Source organism: Mustela erminea, chromosome 3, assembly GCF_009829155.1.
Source record: "Mustela erminea isolate mMusErm1 chromosome 3, mMusErm1.Pri, whole genome shotgun sequence".
NCBI lineage: Eukaryota > Metazoa > Chordata > Mammalia > Carnivora > Mustelidae > Mustela > Mustela erminea.
This window is the reverse complement of record NC_045616.1, coordinates 16,504,301-16,516,822: the sequence shown is the minus strand read 5'-3', so window position 1 is coordinate 16,516,822 and position 12,522 is coordinate 16,504,301. Positions and strand designations below refer to the sequence as shown.

Genomic DNA, 12,522 nt, shown 5'->3' with positions numbered 1-12,522 from the left:
TGCCTACTTGTGATTTCTGTCTGTCAAATAAGTAAACTAAAAAAAAAAAAAAAAAAGAGTGTGATATTAGTTTTGGGCGTACAATACAGTGATTCAACACTTCCCTACAATAGCAGGTGCTCATTATAAGGTCCCTCCTTAATCTCCATCACCTGTTTCACCCATTCCCCCACCCCACCCCCTCTGGTAACCATCAGTTTGTACTCTAGAGTTAAGAATCTGTTTTTCAGTTTGTCTGTTTTCCCTTTTTTCATTTGTTTTGTTTCTTAAATTCCACATACGAGTGAAATCATGTGGTATATCTTTCTCTGACTGACTTATTTAGCCTAGCATTATACCTCTAGATCGATTCATATCATTGCAAATGGCAAGATTTCACTCTTTTTATGGCTGAGTAATATTCCATTGTGTGGATAAAGTCTTTATCCATTCCATACACTGGGGCTGCTTTTGTAATTTGGCTATTACAGATAATGCTGCCATAAACATAGGGATCCATGTATCCTTTCAAATGATAGTTTCTGTATTCTTTGGGTATATATCCAGTAATGTGATTGCTGCATTATAGGGTAGCTCTATTTTTAACTTTCTGAGGACCCTCGATACTGTTTTCCACAATGGCTGCAACAGTTTGCGTTCCTCCCAAGAGTGCACAAGTGTTCCTTTTTCTCCACATCCTCACCAACACCTGTTGTTTCTTATGTTGTTGATTTTAGCCATTCTGACAGGTGCGAGGTGGTATCTCGTTGTGGCTTTGATTTATATTTCCCTGATGAGTGATATGAACATATTTTCTTGTGTCTGTTGGGCAACTGGATATCTTCTTTGGAGAAATGTCTCTTCATGTGTTCTGCCCATTCTTTAATTGGATCTTTTTTGATGTTGAGTTATAGAAGTTCTTTAAGTATTTTGGATCCTGACCCATTATCAGATCATTTGCAAATACCTTCTCCCATTCAGCAGGTTGCCTTTAATTTTGTTGATAGTTTTCTTTGCTGCACAGCTTTTTTTTTTTAATTTGTTTTCTTTCTTTTCAGTGTTCCAGAATTCATTGTTTATGCACCACGCCCAGTGCTCCATGCAATACATGCCCTCCTTAATACCCACCACCAGAAGCTTTTTATTTTAATGGAGTCCCAATAGTTTATTTTTGCTTTTGTTTCTCTTGCCTCAGGAAATGTACCAAGAAAAACATTGCTATGGTTGTTGTCGAAGAGGTTGCTGCTAGTGTTTTTCTTCTAGGATTTTAATGGTTTCAGGTGTCACATTTAGGTCCTTAATCCATTTTGAGTTTATTTTCATGTGTGGTATAAGAAAGTGGTTCAATTTCATTCTTTTGCATGGAGATGCTCAGTTTTCCTGACACAATTTGTTGAAGAGATTGTCTTTTTCTTATTGTGTATTTTTTCCTGCTTTGTTGAAGGTTAACTGGCCATATAGTTGTGGGTTTATTTCTGGGTTGTCTATCCTGCTCTACCGATCTATGTGTCTATTTTTGTGCCAATACCACACTGTCTTGATTACTTCAGCTTTGTAAAAGAGTTTGAAGTTTGGAACTGTGATGTTTCCAGGCAATTCTTTATTTTACATTCTCAGCTATATCACTAGAACTTTTAACAGTGCCTGGTACAGACTAGGGACTGGATAAGCATTTGTTAAGTGAGAAAATGAGTTCTACCAATGTAGTCCAAAGCAACAAAAGGAATCTGCATTCATTTAGCTTTTCACATACAGAACCATCCTCCTGCATATCTACTTCTAATCTCAACAGTTAATACAGAAACTAGAAGAATAAAAATATTTATCCAAGCTTTGGAAAAGGGGCTTTTGGGCTAGTTGTAATTCTCACCAATTGTCCACAGTACCTTTCATTTTTGCTTTTTTATATAATTTATTGTTATGTTAATCACCATATGGTCCATCATTAATTTCTGATGCAGTGTTCCATGATTCATTGCTTGCATATAACACCATGCAATCCATGCCCTCTTAATGCCCAACACCAGTCTCACCCATCCCCCAATCCCCCTCCCCTCTGAAACCTTCAGTCTGTTTCCCGGAGTCCACGTCTGTCATGGTTCATCTCCTCCTCTGACTTCTCCCCTTTGTTTTTCCCTTCCTTCTCCTAACATCCCCACACTAACTATGAAATGGCAACTGCTCCTTTCATTGGTGATTTTAACTTGGATGATGAGGTTAAGGCCTGACTTCATTAATATTCTCGCATATGTGAGTAATTGTTATATGAAAGACTCTAGACATCTGCCAGTAAGTCTGATTTCAGAATGGTCTCAGTGTATTGTCAGAAAGAACTGGACTTGACATAGGAACTTCAGAAAGATTAGACTGAAAATCTCCCAAATAAGGGTAATAAAATAGTCCTATCTAGAGATCTTTAAAGGTGAGAAAGCAAAACTTTTTTCAAGTTTTAAAAAATCTTTTAAGTGATTAGTGAAATTAGTTAAATTAGTTAAAAAGAGAAGTACCATACAATCTAGTAATTCCACTACTGGGTATTTACCCAAAGAAAACAAAAACTCCAATTTTAAAAGCTATGTGCACCCCTCTGTTTATAGCAGGTTTATTTACAAGAGCCAAGATATGGAAGCACCCCCAGTGCCCATCAATAGATAAATGGATAAAGAAAGTGGGGTGTGTATATATATCCCATTTTCATATATATATATATATGATGAAATATTATTCAGCCATTAAAAAAAGAGTGAGATCTTGCCATTTGCCACAACATGGATGGACCTAGAGGGTATTATGCCAAGTGAAATAAGTCAGAGAAAGACAAATACTATAGGAGTTCACTTGTATGTAAAATTTAAAAAACAAAACAAAGCAGAAACAGACCCACAAACACAAAGAACAAACAGGTAGGGTTGCCAGAGAGGAGGATGGTAGAGTTAGGCAAAATGTGTGAAGGGGAGTGGGAGATGCAGGCTTCCAGGTATGGAATGAGTAAGTCACGATGATCAAAGGTCTGGCATAGAGAATATAGTCAATGACGACTGAGCACAGCATAACATATATGGACTTGCAGAATCCCTCTGTTGTACACTCGAAATTGAGGTAACATTGTATGTCAACCATACATCAATAAAAAATGTAAAATCATAAAAAATAAAATAAGACAAAATACACGCCAAGGAGAGCTGCTTCCCACCGTTTCATAAGGTTCCTTTCTGCTCTCTGCGTCCTGATTCCTTCTCCATCCTTGCTAAGCTCCTATCTGAATTTCATGTCAAAACATTAAACTATTGAGACTAAAGCTAACCAACTCATCTCTGCCTTTCAGGTTTCCAGGTGCAAAACAATGACCCACCAGGAGGAATTACTTTCTCTGAACTGAGGGGTTGGAGAGAAACACCCTTACCCTGGGCAGACCTACCGATTTTGAAGTAATACAGCCTCACTTCCATGTGTTGTTCATCTTTACAGAAGTTATTTTAATTCAGCCTGAAAAATAAAACACAATATAGACATTTCCTCTTTCTCCGCCCATGAGCTTATTTAAATTTTCATCTTTTAATTGGGCTCATAATATAAAAAATCCTCTTTACACCTACAGTCCTTTGGGAGAGCTTTACTCAGTTTATAAACTTAAGAGATTATCCCCAGAGAAATGTTTCAGGCCCAAAGTCACTACAAAAAATTGGCGGGGGAAAAAAAATCAAATTAGATCAGTTGCGTTTTTGCCAAAGCCCCTGGAACCCAGTCTGTTTTTGAAGATTTTATTTATTTATTAGAGAGAGAGACAGCACAAGCAGGGGGAGCAGCTGGCAGAGAGAGAGAGGGAGAAGCAGACTCCCCGCTGAGCAGGGAGCCAGATGTGGGGCTCAATCCCAAGACCCCAGGATCATGGTCTTAGCCAAAGGCAGCCACTAACCAACTGAGCCACCCAGGTGCCATGACCCAGAAGACTTTTTAAAGCACAGGTGGTATTCAGGTCCTTTTATTTCTTTTTGTTATTCCCCTTTACTTCTCATTCTATGCCTTTCTCTGGGTGATATTATCCAAGTACTATCAGAATTACCAATAGCTTATCCTTTTAGTCTGTGTTCTAGAACTATCTGGCAATGCCCATCTGACATTCTCCTTGAATATTTCCAATACCTCTTGAAATGCACAAATCTAAATTTTGACTCCTGACCTACTCTTAAATTCTCCTTCCCTAAAACATGTGTCTCCCCCAGCCTTACCCATTTCAGGGACTCGAACTACCATCCACCCAGCTGTGTGCAAGCCAGAAAGTGGCTGCCTGCCTCAGGCCTGCTGACTTATACTTCCAAAAGTATCACTAAAATTTACTTTCTGGGGACGCCTGGGTGGCTCAGTTGGTTAAGCGGCTGCCTTCGGCTCAGGTCATGATCCCGGCGTCCTGGGATCGAGTCCCACATCGGGCTCCTTGCCCAGCTGCTTCTCCCTCTGCCTCTGCCTGCCATTCTGTCTGCCTGTGCTCGCTCTCCCCCCCCCTCTCTGATAAATAAATAAAATCTTTAAAAAAAAAAAAAATTTACTTTCTGCATTTCCAGGAGCACCACCCAAGGCCAGACTATATTACCTTTTACAGCAATACCTATCCTCCTGCTCCCCCTGAACCTTCTCTTGCTCACTCTTCAAACCATTCTGGACTGTGTAGTCAAAATGTTTTTTTTTTTTTTTTAAATAAAGATTTACTTATTTGAGAGAGAGAGTGTGAGAGAGGAGGGGTGGGGAGAGGAGGAGAAGCAGACACACTGCTGAGCAGAGAGCCCGACACGGGTCTCAATCCCAGGACCCTGAGATCATGACCTGAGCTGAAGGCAGCTGTTTATGTTTAGCCAAATGAGCCACCCAGGCGTCCCCAAAGTGGACTTCTAATTTCAAGTATGTCCCTTTCATCTCAATGATGTTTTAGGAAAAACAATGAACTCCTCAACCCGGAAGAAAATGGTACTCATGACCACGGGCCATTCTTCTGTAAGGACCCATGCCTAGGAAGTCACGTCTTCCATTTTCTGTGCCCTAACTCGAGCCCAATAGTCACAAGTGTGGGTGAGTAACTGGTATGTCTGGCCCTTCACTAGACCAATCTTGAAGGCAGAATATGCATTTTTTCCTCACAGTTTTATTCCAGCACTAATACGGTTCAGAGCACCATAGGTGTCCCCCACAAACAATGGTTCAGATGGACAGGTGACCTTTCCTTGAAGGACAAGTAACTAGCCGTAGGTAGGATCCAGAGAGAAAGAGATACAGAGTATCACTTTCCTATGTAACTTCTTCTCCCTCTCCCGGGATATTTGAAATTCTAATTCTCAGACAGGAGCCCTCTTATGTCATGATTGGAAAGGAAGCGTAAAATAAAAATGCCCTTGGGAACTGAAGGGAAATGTGTTTCATGGGGCCCTGGAGTTAGTGTGCCAAAGAGAGGGGGAAGAAAGCAAGCTGGACGGGAAGCCACTTCTTTGCCATGTTCCCAGAGGCCTTGGAGGAGTCACCGGAAAAAGATCCTACAACGTTTTCTGTTGCGAGGGCCCCCTCTCCTCAGACCTGCAGGTTTCACTCCATCTCGGTCCCTAGCTTTCTTCCTGTCCAAAGGCTAGAGAAATGCAAGTTCAGAACCTTAACTGCTCTGGGATTCATCTGATCAGGTCATGACCTTGTACTTGAGGCCTGAGATCTGTTTCTTCGTCCAAGACCTCTCTTACAATTTTTGACCCAGTTCTAATTATCTGTGCACAGTTGCTACTCCTTAGATCTCTGCTTTTATTGCATGATCCTGTCGTGTATTGGCTCCTTGCTTGTGTTCTTGCAAGTTCCTCCCGGAAACTGAAGGGCTGCTAGAGATCCCCTATGCCTCTATAGACACCTGCCATCTGCTGACCCGCCCCAGCTGGTGAACATCTGCTTCACTGGCCTGGATTCTATATCTTTGTCCTCTGTTCCTACTGGGGCATAAAAGAGACCCATTTTTGGATACCCTGGATGGTTTTAAGTTGATTGTCTGTTATTCAAACCCTTCTACTTAAGAGTCTTTGCTCTACATGGATGTGCAAGTCTAATCACAAACCCTGGTTCCTCCCTAGGGCCTACTCCCTTGTGTTCCTTTGATCATATGCTCTGAGACCATTAGGGCCCTCTGGCTAAGACAGAAAAGCTGTGCATGCCTGGAGAAGGGATATAATCATTTCTGAAACTAGTTGTGATGGAAAAACTCTAGGATGGCCCCAATAATCCCCATCCCTGGATATTCATATCCTTGTGTAATACCTGCCCCTGTTTCCCGGAGTGTTGACAGGGCCTGTGATCTGTGGCTAGGCAAAAGGATAAGACCAAGTTGATGAGAAGTCACTTCCTTGATTCTGTTACCTAAGCTTATAACACTTCCTGCTAGAAGAGTTTCTCCACTGACTCTCTCCATTCCTGGCTTTGATTAAATTAGCTGCCTTCTGGAGTGGCTGCCATGATGAAAAGAGGGCAGCCATCAGCCAAGGCGGTAAGGCCCTCAGTCCAAGAGCCCACAAAGAATGGAATTCTGCCGGCAACCACATGACCTATGAAACAGGGCCCTCCCAGCCCGGTAATACAGGAATCACATGAAACCCCCACCTGACTAACACCTTGACTGAGCCCAGTGGGAGACCCTCAGAGCTCATTCATCCCCAGATTCCCAATCCACAGAAAGTGAGATAATAAACGTTGAGTTGTGTGAAGGTGCTCAGTTTATGGCAATAGGTTATGAAGCAATAAATGACTGATATACTAGTTATTAAAATTACATTTTAGCTGGTGAGCTTAAAGCTCGAACTCGTTCCCACTACACAGGAGACAATTGGCATACTTACCCAGGTAAAAGCCTAGGGTAATGGGAAAAAACAAATTGTCGTCCGGAAATCAGGAATATGTCTGATTTTTAACTACCTGTGAACCCCTGAGCAAATGCTTAGTCTTCCCTATTCGGGCCTCTGTTTCCCTATTAATAAACATCAATAAACATTAAGAGACACAAACTGGTGGCCTATGGAATTCATATAGTCACCAAATTCACTGTGTTTCTCTCCCTGAGTTGGATTGACAGTGTTTGTTTGTTTTAACTAATCACCAAAATTTAAAAATAGGGTTATTTCACATTTGAAAAAAACAAATTAGGATTTTTAGTTCTTCTTGGGAAAGAAGAAAAAAAAAAAAACCTACAAAATCCTGCCTTGCCAGACATCTCTTATTTGTAGGTCAATGTCTACAGCCTATTTCTGGGGCACTCACTCTCCAGCTCAACGTTCTTTCCACCAATCTTGAATCCCTGAGACTAAAGGTTGCTTCTCATTCTTACGTATGCACAGCATTTTCTAAATAGCACTAAAACACAAAATATTTCAAATGCAAATACATCTTTCAAAAGTGGGACCATAAAAAGCTGGATGCAAAGGAAAGCAGGACAATCCCTAATCCATTTTTGTTTGGCTCTTGGAGACATTTGTTATAATTCTCAGACTAAACAAGTATGTACAAGACATATATGCAGAAAATGCAAAACACTGAGGAGAGAAAACAAAGCCAAAGTAAAATAAACAGAGAACTATTTCATGTTCATGCTGGAAGACTCGGTATCATTAAGATATTAATTCTTCCGGGGACGCGCCTGGGTGGCTCAGTCGGTGAAGCGTCTGCCTTCAGCTCAGGTCATGATCTCAGAGTCCTGGCATCGAGTTCTGCATTGGGCTCTCTGCTCAGCGGGAAGCCTGCTTCTCTCTCTGCCTGCTGCACTCTCAGTCTCTCTCTCTCTCTCTCTCTCTCTCTCTCTCTCATTTTGAGAAATAAATAAAATCTTATAAGAAAGATATTAATTCCTCCAAAATTGATCAACAGATTTGACAGAATACCAGCCAAAACCACAGCAAGCTATTTTGTAGCTGTCAACAAACTGATTCTAGAATTTGTATGGAAAGGCAAAGACCTAGACTATCCAATAGAACACTGAAGATCAAAGTTGGATGACTACTATTATCCTATTTGAAGTTCTACTATAAAGCTACAGTGGTCGAGACAGCATGGTATTGACCAATGGAATACAGACCAACAGCACAGAATAAAGAGCCCAGAAAGAGACACATACAAATGTCAACTTGCTTCTTGACAAAGGAACAAAGGCAATCCAGTGGAGAAAGGATAGCATTTCCAACAGATGGTGCTGAAATACTTGAACTCCCATACACAAAAGACTGAATTTAAGCACTTTGCCCTGTACATAAAAATTAACTCCAAATGAGCCAAAGACCTAAATATAAAAAGCAAAAACATCAAACTTACAGAAAAAACATGGAAGAACATCTACATGACATTGGATTTGGTGATTAGATGTGACACCAAAACTTTAATCCAAAAAGAAAAGAGCTGCTGTTCATTTCTATTAAAATTAAAAGCCTCTGCTCTGAATAAACAGTGTAAAGAAAATGAAGGGATAAGCCACAGGCTGAGACAAAATATTTGCAAAAGACCTGATAAAGGATCTGTATCCAAAATACACAAAGACTCTCAAAACTCAGCCATGAGAAAAAACTAACAACCCAGCTGAAAAACAGAAAAATAAATGAAGAAGACATTCAGAAGATAAAGTGCATGAAAAAAGCCACGTTAGGGCATTTGTCATTAGGAAATGTGCAAACGAAAACAAGATGCAACTACCTATTAAAATGTTTAAAATTCAAAACACTGAGAATACTAAATGCTGGCAACAAGAAGTGTTTGCGGAGTAGTAGGAATTCTCTCCTTCATCGCTGGCGGGAACGCAAAATGGTACAACCACAATGGAAGACAGTTTGGCAGTTTCTTCCCCAGGCAAACATAGTCTTACCATATGATCCAGCGACACACTCCTAAATATTTACCCAATTGATTTGAAAACTTGTGTCCACACAACATTTGCATGCATATGTTCAAAGAAGCTGTATTCATAATTGTGCAAAATTGGAAGCAAATAAAATGTTCTTCAGCAGGTGAATATTTAAGTTGTGATATATCCATGTCATGGTTTACTGTTCACTGACACACAATACTGAATGACACACAAAAAGGAGATAGCAAGTGGTGCCTGGGTGGCTCAGCTGATTAAGCATACGACTCTTGATTTTGGCTCAGGTGATGATCTCAGTGTCAGGAGATCAAGGCCTGCATCAGGCTCTGCACTCAGCATGGAGTTCTGCTTGGGTTTCACTCTCTGTCCTTCCCCCTGTTCACATTGTCTCTCTAAAATAAATAAATAAAATCTGTTAAAAAAAATAATAATAAAAGGGGGGAGGAGTAACCAAGCCACTCAAAAACATGTATTATTCTTTTTTTCTTTTTTAAGATTTTTTTTTTTTAAGTAATCTCTACACCCAACACGGGGCTTGAACTTACAACCCTGAGACCAAGAGTCGCATGCTCTACCAACTGAGCCAGCCAGGTGCCCCAAAAAGATGGATGATTCTTAAATGCATATTGATGAGCAATAAGCCTTAAGAAGCTACAAACTGTAAAATTTCATTTTTATGACATTATCACAAACACAAAAGTATGAGTCAATAAACACATCAAGGATCACTGGAGATCTAAGGAAGGGTATAAATGAAGCAAAAGAGATTTTTTTAGTGTGGTAAACTATTCTGTATCATATCATAATAATGTGTACTTACCATTATGCATTTGTCAAAACCCATAGAACTTTCGAGGAGAAAGCCAATTTTAAGGTATGCAAACTTTAAAAAATTCTCTAGGTATTCAGGGAATCCCAGAATGGAATGCAGATTTTGATAAAAGATTCTGTTTTACAAAGGTGTCAAACTGAGGAGGTTAGGGAAGAAAGCAAAGATCTAAGTAGTAACTTTGGAAGTGAGTAGAGGTTGCAAGACAAAGGCAAAACGTATTACATACCAGCACTGTCCCCTAGTCTAGTGATAGAGAGAAACAATGCTGAGACCACTATTCATACATCCTGGAATCCAAAAATTGCATAAATGTATGGCTGGTGGCGGGAGGCAGGCTTCCCATTGCTGGAGTGGGAGGTTACAGAAAAGCCAGGAACAGTCCACATGGTAGTGGATTAGAGCTGGATACATCTGTAGTAACAGACATTTAGCTTAATACAGGTGTAGATGGATATCTAGATCTAGACCTGTATATATGTAGGGGTTCAGAAACATATATTTTATTGCTTGATCAGCTAAATGACACCCCCAGAGCCACAATTTAACTAAATCCCAGATCTTAGTTTGCAATTATTCTCTCCAATAAAGGGAAACAGGGCTCCATGGAGCAATGGTGGACTCAAGAGGTAGAGCTAGAAACATATCAGATGAGCCTGTGGTATCATACAGTGCAGAGAGTAAGGAATAAGGAATAAAGAATGCCAAAAAAATAATTAACAACAGCAACAAAGAACAGCACATGACGGAAGTATGTCAAAAGAACACAGGAGACAGCTGAAGAAGTGCCCAATGTCTTAAGGTAAAATAATATGAGCCAAAATAAATAAATAAATAAATAAATAAATAATCAACTAAGCACCTGTGCAGAAAATTCCAAATAATTTATGTAGCCACTCTGCCCTTAAGGAAGGGGAGCATGAGTTTATGCTCCTTGAAGTGCGGATTACACATGGTAACTTTCTTCTAACGAGTATGGTAAGGAATAAAGAATAACATTCCAGTAGAGAAACCTGCCAAAGTCCCTCAAGCCAGGTTCTCAGGGCTAACATTACCATGCTGAGTCATGTTAATAATCTGTGCCTTCAGTATATAATCAGCCTGGCCCTTTACCTCTCTGGTCTTTCTCCCAAAGCCTATCACTGCAGTCTACCTTATGAAGAAATGGAACCCAATATTACTAGTGCAAATGAAAACTATAGGCATATAGACTTTATGACTCTAACCAGCTAAACTTGAGGAGACTGACAACACCAAACACTGATGAGAATGAAAAAAAATACACCTCCCTACTCTACTGATGGGGCTATAAAATGTATAAATGACCATGGAAAACTATGAGGTCATTTCTTCTAACTTTAAATGCGTACCTACTTTGTGATCCATTATTTCCACTCCTGCTTACCCAACAGTAATGAACACCTATGTCCACAAAACGACATCATCAAGATTTAAGATTGTATATGACTACATGATAAGGCTGCTTTAAATTTAGACACACCAGCTGAAAACAACCCAAGGGTCAACTGATAGAACTGATCAATGCTCAGGGCAGGAGCAAGATGGCAGAGTAGGAGAACACCGAGATATCATCTGGTTGCAGGAGTTCAGCTAGATAGTTATCAAACCATTCTGAACACCTATAAACTCAACAGGAGATTGAAGGGAAGAAGAGCAGTAAGTGTAGGAACAGAAAAGAGACGACTTTCGGGAAGATGGGACCTGCGGAGAAGTGAAGCCAACCAGATGGGAAGACAGACCGTGGCGGGTAGGGCCGACTCCCGGCAAGCAGTGGAGCAGGGAAGCACAAAATCTGAACTTTTATAAGTCTGCTCCACCGAGGGACGTCACTCCAGAGACTAAGCAGGGGCAGAGCCCTTACAGAAACAGTGTGGTCTCAGGTCCCTCAGGGGCACAGAAAGACTGGGGGTGTCTGAGTGCGGCAGAGTTCCCAGGTATTAGAGCAGGGAAACCAGCTGCAGAGACGGAGCTGAGGAGGGGGCTCTGAGCTCAGGGTTACCATAAACCGTGATCTGAGACACAGTCACAGCACTGTTTTCAAGCAGAGACCCCACAAGTGGCAGATCCAGGAGACTCACCTTCCTCTCTGAGAGGAGCAAGGGGAGCCCAGCAGGAATTTGCTGGGTTTGGAGACTCCAAACGGGCCATGCAACAGATATAAAAGTGCTTGGTCACAGACCGGGTGAGCTCGGAGCACTGCCAGAGACCAGGGAGAAGGGAGGGAGTGACTGCTATTCTCTGAGGACGCATTGAGGAGCTCTGCCCTGAGCTCTTGGCTCCTCCACGTGGAGACTGGGAGGCCGCCATCTTCATTCACGTGCTCCCCAGCTCTATGGAAAGTGTTTAGAGAACAAAAGCTCCCAAAAGCGAACCTGCACAGATTACTTAGCCCGACCCCTGGCAAGGGCCCCAGTTCTGCCTCAGACAAAGACATTTGAGAATCATAGCAACAGGCCCCTCCCCAGAAGATCAGTAAGAACACCCAGCCAAGACCAAGTTCACAGATCAATGAGAACTACGGAACATAGGAGCTACCAGAATACAGCACATAGAATTCAGGGCTTTTCCCCCATGATTCCTTAGTCTTTCCAAGTTAAATTTTTTAAATTTTTTTTTTCTTATTCTATTTTTTTAATTTTTCCTCTTTCTTATTTTAACATTTTTTAAACTATTTTATCTCATCAATACCTTTTTTTAAATCTTTTAGTTTTCATTGTTATAGTCATATTCTATCCCTTCATTGTATTTAACCTTACTTTTTCTATACATATAGGTTTCTCTTTATTTAAAATTTTGGGATACAGTTTCTTCTAACAGATTTAAATATATC

At 40.8% G+C, this 12,522-nt stretch overlaps 1 protein-coding gene across 4 annotated transcripts in view; it reads right to left on the bottom strand.

Moving 5' to 3' along the window:
- Positions 1-12,522, bottom strand: part of KCNN2 (potassium calcium-activated channel subfamily N member 2) — a 461,444-nt gene that overhangs the window by 386,150 nt on the left and 62,772 nt on the right. For 3 of the 4 annotated variants that reach the window (XM_032335384.1, XM_032335383.1, XM_032335387.1), the window contains one exon: positions 3,398-3,465. The exons of the other annotated variant lie outside the window; for it this stretch is intronic. The gene's annotated coding sequence lies outside the window, so the exon portion shown is untranslated. The remainder of the gene's footprint in view (positions 1-3,397; positions 3,466-12,522) is intronic. 4 annotated transcript variants of the gene reach the window in all.